The following is a 7,562-nucleotide window of genomic DNA, read 5'->3' as shown; positions in this document are numbered from 1 at the left end:
ATCCTCATTAACCTATCAGGCTCTTCTACTCTCATTTCTATAAACTTAATCAGCACCCAAGCTTTACACTAGGAGTGATACAAAGTTTATGTTTTGACTTTTTTGGGCGTTTTATACTGTTTTTGGAAAAAGCGAGTTTTATATCTATAGTTATTACTTTCTGAAAATACTCTTTAAGTGATAAAAAGCTTATTTTTTTTACTTTTTGGGCGTTTCATACTGTTTTGAATTGTAGGCGAGATTGTAATTTTTTTATTTAGTTCTTATTTTCTCTTAATACCACAACTCGAAGAAGAAGCTAAAAAACTTGAAGAAAGTGTAGGTGAAAGAGGGATTATTAAATTCAACGTGACGTATTTCATCCACTTTTTCGGAATTAAAGCATCTATTTTTTTGGGAGTCACTACCAGTTGTTCTACTATGTGCATCTGCGGGTAACTGAGTAAAAATATATACCATTGGCTATTCCACGTTTATTCCTTATAAAATATCTAGGGATCTAATTCCGGTGAATACAATGAAAGGCCTAGCTTTCAAGTTCTGCCTTTGATCTCGGGAATGTGGGGCAACAGATTTCGATGAGAAAAGATATGTCCATCAATATCAATCTCTCCTTTTGCTATCCTCGTGGTCACTCCGCAGAAATCGACTGATCCACATAGAAGGAAACATCACGACTCCAAAACGTCATCTCAATTCATTCACCATCCCTACGTCCTCTCAGAACCATATGGTTCCATAGATAGTGGCGGCTGAGAGCTACGCTTGATTAATGACCGCGAGGGCCAAGCTGGGAATCCCGTTGAAGGGGTCCTCAGCCCTTTCACTCATACCCCTTGACCCCTATTTCACCTATTCACATGAGAGGCAACATTCTCCAGTTCAGTCGGTTAAGCTGTCGTTGAAATTTCCCACGGTTACTGCAGATGTGGTCGTGACTAGCGGTCTTCTTTTCACATTGAACTGGTTTAGGCTAGATGGTGGAGGCGGAGGGTCTATCAAACTGGAAAGTGGCAAAACATAGTAAAATTCCGGCGTGGATAAGTGCTGATAATTATTCCAGATTTCTGATTTCTTGAGCCTGGGTAGTAATCGGTTTTTAAAATTCTGCCAAAGGCGACGGTAATTAGAAGAAGTAAAATGGGCCTCCTTGACTTCTCGCTTAATTAAAATTCAACGAATGAGGAAGATACGATTGAGATTTGATAGTATATCCATGGTAATGAGTCAAATTATTAAGGTAAGCTATCGAAAAAAATCGTGAAGTTTCTGCTCAAGTGTTCGCGACCGGCGGCTTCTTTGGTATAGTGAAACAGTAAAGTAGATTGCGATCATATGAGTTGATATTTGAAAAGGTACCAAACAGCTAACATATGGAGTGTCCACTACGTGTAATTTCTCGTTGAAATGTAGTAGTCATCGTTACTAAAACTCTACCATACCATAATTAAGAATCAATTTTACCGAAGGATATGATTCCTTCTGGAAGGAATAGTACAGCCGCAGCATTTTTATTGTAATTCAGCAAATAAGATATAATTGAGTTTTGATGCGCATGAAGAAATAATTTCTTCATGAAGCCTATAATTTTTTTCAGTGAAATTTTTCACAAATTTCATCCAGAATCACTTGTCACTCCTGCACAGTTACAAAAATAACATAGAATAATATTTTTTTAAACACGCATTTTCCAACAGTAAAAAATGCGCTAAAAATAAAAAAATAAGGTATTTATCACTCGGAGCATGGGGACTGTTTAGGTTTAAATATTAATGCTGTGTACCAATCCTAACTCATCTAACAGGCTCCTCTATAGTCATTTTCAATAAACCAAATCAGCGCCTAAGCTTTTTTCTCAGAGCATTTCTTATTAGTTAACATATACGATTATTTTTTACCTAATAGTTCATTTATTATTGCTTTGGGGCTAAAGCGTGTTTTTTAGATCTTTTTTTATTTTGTAATCATTGTCTCGATCTGGAAGACCATAGTCGCTCCTCTCTCCCTCCTGCCCCACTCATTGCTGCGGGATGCAGATGTTACAGTTGGCTTTACACTTGAGAAATACCTTGGGCCGACCGTGGGTACTCCAAGGACCGACATTATTTGATCGGGACCAATGCGATTGCGAGGGGGCAGTGGGAAATGCTTGGTTGGACGCGGGCCAGAAACTTTTCTACAGCCCCCTCTGCTCATCCTTTCGTACTTCAGCCTCTTCCTCACGCGTGGGAGAAAACTGGAGGGGGGTGGCGCCACATGCGAGGCGCCTCTAAGACGGCGCCAATTCTAACGATCCACCTCATCGTATCTCGCTGCACCTACGTCGCATAAAATTCTTCCATGAACCCAAAACTCAATAATGTGATATTTCAATAGAGAGGAAACTTAGTGCAAAGCGCTTTAAATTTTATTCCACGTTCAATCGGTACAGATATTTTTTTATATCAAAAATGGGAAAAATGGCAATGGGCAAGTAATTGGTGGTGTGCAATTGAATATGAATTTATGAATATGCTTCATTTTTAATACATCTCAATTATTCTTCTTAATTATACACGTTGTCGTTGTCTCTTTTTATTTATTTATTCATCTGCATTGGTAACTTGTCAACAGCTTTTTACCGTTCACAACTCTTTGGTTATTTATACTTCAACACTTTTAATGTAATTTTTTCTATTTATTGTAATAACGAAATGTTAATTTCATTGAAATTAACTTTCGTTAGAACAATTACTATTAACTTTAACACTTTCCCTTGTTGATTTAAATTAACATTTCGTTAAAACAATTTCTCGAACGTTTAGTGTAACTCAATTCAATTAGCATTTCGTCAAAACAATTACTATTAACTTCAACAATTTTGCCCATTGTATTTGACGTAATTTTTCTCGGATGAAAATAGGAATGAATAATAATGAATTATTAATTTGGATGATAGAATGAGAGGTCGTGGGAATTAATCATTACTTTAAAATATACAGTTAATGAATATTATGTAAATGATTGGATATGAATGCTGACTCGTAATAAAAACCTAGCAGTGCAAAACCGAGGTGAAAAAATAAAATTTTTAATGGCAATTAGGGCCATCAGTCATACAATTTTGTGGGAATCACAATAATTATTTCCATTTTTGTGATAGAATAACGTTAAAGCTTAGCCAACCCGGTAAGTTCTGAGAAAATTTAACTTCTTCCAGGTCAGCGACTGACGAATATTTTTGCCTGATTTAAAATGTTTGTTTCCCTAACTATGCATTTTTTTCATTAAATATTAAAATGCATGATTAAATTGCCCAAAGCATTTATAATTTATTTATGAAAATGTCTAAAGCGGTAGAAAATGATCGGAATATGAATTAAAGCCTTCACTCACTCAATGCCGAGTAAGGAACGGAGCTAAATAATCAATGCGTAGTCCGGAAATTTATTTCAAGCATTTTTTCCCTCGTCCGATTGGTATATATAACATTTTCAATTAGTCAGTTTTGCCGCTGAGATACGGTTTCACGTGGTAACTATGAAACTATAACTATAACTACACGAGGTGCATTCAATGTTTTAGACCTCTCATTTATTTTCTAACTACTCACCCGAAAACTATGAAATTGGTGTTACTTCTAGACACAATTTTACTGCAGATACACGCATTTTTCACAACATTGACTCCATGATTTCATGGAGTCAATGTTGTGAAAAATGGAGTTTTATCACCGAAACATTGCTGAAGCAATAGCAGCACGGGTGGTGAATGTACAGTAACGGAGAGAGTTTTTCACTGTTGGGAACAGTAATAGTCACTAGATTAACTCCATCACCACATGTCTCCTTCACCTTTCGATTAATTTCAAACGGTGTCACACCGCGAAAATGCAGAAAAAGAATGATTGGACGCTGTTAGTGTGAGGAAAACGTTTTTATTTCAAGTATTTAAAACATTTATCATTCTCGACGTTACCGAAACCATCTCTTTCACCTATTGACAAAGAGTGCACTTTCATTTCAACACAACATGCATGTTTCTATATCTTTCCATCCTGGAGAAAAAAAATCGGAGAACTTGCACCTCGTAGAACATAGTTTTGTAAGGGAATATGACAAACAATCGGCAGATACCAACTGAGTGATTTTTTTGGAAAAATAGATTCACAAAATGTTGCAAAATGACTTGACTTTTCCTGTCTCTCTTCCTGTGGATACTAGTGCATGTTCTAAGAAGCTTTAAGACCATGCGTCTCAATTTTTATCAGCACATAAAAGAAAAGTATAACTATAATGAAATCAAATTTCTTCTTTACTCCGCCTTATATCCACATTTGTTCACCATTATTACATCATCGATATAAAAATGGGGCGACAGTATTTTTTTCCAATCACATACGCATTGCGGGAATTTTCCTATATTTCCCAATAACGTATAAGGATAAAAATATTTTCTTTTGCTCATTTTTAGAACACCTTCACACGCACCATATAATGTATATTCCATGCAATGACGATATTAATGACACAGCTTAAAGTCAACCTACTTCAATTTTCTTTTTTTCTCTTCCTACGAAAGATCCTCTTAGCATAAACCAATCTAACGTCTTTTAATTGGATCTCAAAAGGCTGGGTAACTGTATATTTAGTATGGGATGTGACGTTTACGTTCTTAAACAAGTGAGAGAGACCATATATTCACTTAGTATGTCACTCACATTTTCTGGGTACAGCGCATGTTGTTGTCATATCAATCTCGAGGGTAAATTCTAAGCGCTAATAGATTTTTTCGAAGACGACCTGTTAACAGCACTTCAATTAGGCTCTCTCGATGTCCCATGACGCGGTTTTCTTGCAACGTAAGTGGAAAAACGTGTGCAAAAAATGTAACATCTCAGGGTGTTAGATTTATAAGAGACAACGACGAACGTGAGTAAATTAAGCCTTGCAAGGTGTATCAGGCAGAGATGGTGAGTGAAACGAAACGAAAATGTTTCATTTCGACCCTGAGGGAAACGAGTATACGAGGCCTAGGTTTAGTTTCGTTCCTGCACGAAATTAAAATCACCAAAGAGATTAGTTTCGACACGGAACGAAACTTTCGAGTAAGAAGTATGGCTGAATGAAGGAGAGGTTGCGAAAGTTGAGTGGAGGGGGATAAGAGGGAATAGTTTCGACACATTACGTTTGACATACGTTTAGTGCGGTTAAAACAACGAGCTTAAAAATCGAATGGCCAGTTTGTGTTCACTGTTCTCCTGTTAGTGGTAAAAATATGAGTGACCCATGCATCTTATGGCAGTAGGCCAAACCTCTACTTCATTCAGCCATACTTCGTACTCGGTATGTGGGTCGAAACTAACCTGTTTGAAGGTGAAATACGTACGTCTTTCCGGTGGTAAACATTAACTACGTTTCGTTTTGTCCCAGATTTTTAGTTTAGTTTCGACCAGAAGTAGTTTTGACTCCGATATCGTTTCGACCCTGATTTAAGCTCCCCGGGTTTAAATCCATTTCGTTTCTACATTTCGCTCCCTGGAACGAAACTGTTGAAATTTTACTGGTTTTGACTTTCGTTTAGTTCCTATTGCCACCCCTGGTATCAAGACGCTTGGCCGTTACTAGCCACCAGCTGTGTACCGAGATCCCAGTCTCCTAATACAAGCCTCATCTCAACCTTTAATCATTATATATTAGGTAACTTTTTCTTTTAATGCATCCAAAGTAAGGAGTAAGTGTACTGACAGACATCCTTTATAAGGGTAATGGTGTGCGTTTGAAGCTCAAAAAGTGATCAAAAGGCCGATCGAGTGCCTAGGCCATATTTTCTAGGGTTTCAAGGAGTTCACTCCCTAAAGAAACTAATGAATAACTTAAAACTTACTAGCACTCCTTAAAGCACTTATAAATGTTCCTTTTTAACGGCTGTAGCCATCTTCATTCCTACTAATACTTACTTACTTACTTACATCCTCGGCACCACAGCCCGGTATGGGCTTTGGCCTCCCTCAAGACGCCTGTCCATCCTCTCCTGCTCTGCACTTACTCCCACCATCTGACAATCCTCATAGCCTTTCCTCTCAAAGGCGTGGATTTATTGAAATACCACATGACCAATCAATAAAAATAAGTTAAACATTGGTTGGCTACAGCAATTGGCTATAAACGGAAGTATTGTGACTTCTCAACCAAAATTGTAGAGAATTTCTATTTATGCTATTAAAAATCATTCTTTTTAGGTGATATATTGCCTTATATAATTGCTACGCATACGTATAGCTTGCTATACGTTCTTGCTAACTAAACATATAATCTTGCTATTGGAAAATATTACCATACATACATCTAAACTCCATTTTTATATCGCTATTTATCGCCAATAATAACGGAAAAAGTAGAATGGAAGATAGCTGAAACCATAACTAAATGAAATTTACGAAATCTAGGACGTTTTAAGTAATTGATCGCTTTTTAAGGAGTGAACTCCTTGAATTTAGAAAATAACGAATTCCCTCTTGACCAACTGTCGGAATAGAATACTCACCTTTTTCTATTTTAAATTCACTTAAAACGTTAAATATTTGCTTTTTAAGCTGAATTGGGAGTGAAAATTGTGGCCAGATAAATTAAAATTTGAATAAAATAATCAAAATTTTTCGTGATAAAATACTTTCGTGTCTTTTCAAATTACACGCCTCAAGGCTTGGGTGAATTCAGGAAAATATGTCTCTGAAAGGTAATAATACAGGGTAAGTCTTTCCTCTCTGAAAAGAAGTATGAAGTATTTTTTAACGTGTCTTGGAGAAGGTATTATCAGACTATCCGACTCTGTAAACATCAAGGCGATGTCTCTGACAACCAACCCCCAAGGAAGGCTCAGAGTGAGGAATATCGATTCCTTCCACTTCTGCATACGACGTTACTAGGTATTAGCCTGGAGGTATTGTCGTAAAAATGAAGAAAAACCTTCTTTCGTAAATGAGATAGTGGTTTTCTCAGAATAGCCATATTTTTACTGAAAATCTTATAATTACATATTTTTGGAGTACTTCTCTTCGAGTGACATTCTTGTTGATCAACGTCCTAGAAAAAATTATTAGTCAAACATCTATTTTTATTATTGTCGGTAAGATCTTTTTTCTTTCAAAATCAATGCCTGGTTTTCTTGTCAAACTTTTTTACATTCTCTCATTCGTCATTTACATAACTCCACGTTGTAGTCAGATCATGAAACCAGAATTTTCCCTACTGGGAAGTCATTTCCTAAATTTCCAGATTCTTCATAAATATCAGTCAAGATTACGTTTTGATTTATGTTTTGAATCCTGAAGATGCAATATTACAATGGTAGCAAAATCTAAGAAGATAATTAAAAGCAAAAAGCTGGAACATAAAGCTAAAACCCGTGAGAATAAAATTAAGAAATATGCAGTTAATTTAAAAATATATGTTGACACTCCATGTACATAATTTCGTACCACGGTGTACTCAACAGGATGGCCCATCGTAAGTATTCATTTACCAGCTAACGGGGATATTTTTATATCCTGAGATCTTTTATTAAACCTCATTTATACTTTA

Source organism: Ischnura elegans, chromosome 7, assembly GCF_921293095.1.
Source record: "Ischnura elegans chromosome 7, ioIscEleg1.1, whole genome shotgun sequence".
Taxonomy (NCBI): domain Eukaryota; kingdom Metazoa; phylum Arthropoda; class Insecta; order Odonata; family Coenagrionidae; genus Ischnura; species Ischnura elegans.
The sequence above is the reverse complement of the archived record's forward strand: the minus strand, read 5'-3'. Positions refer to the sequence as shown.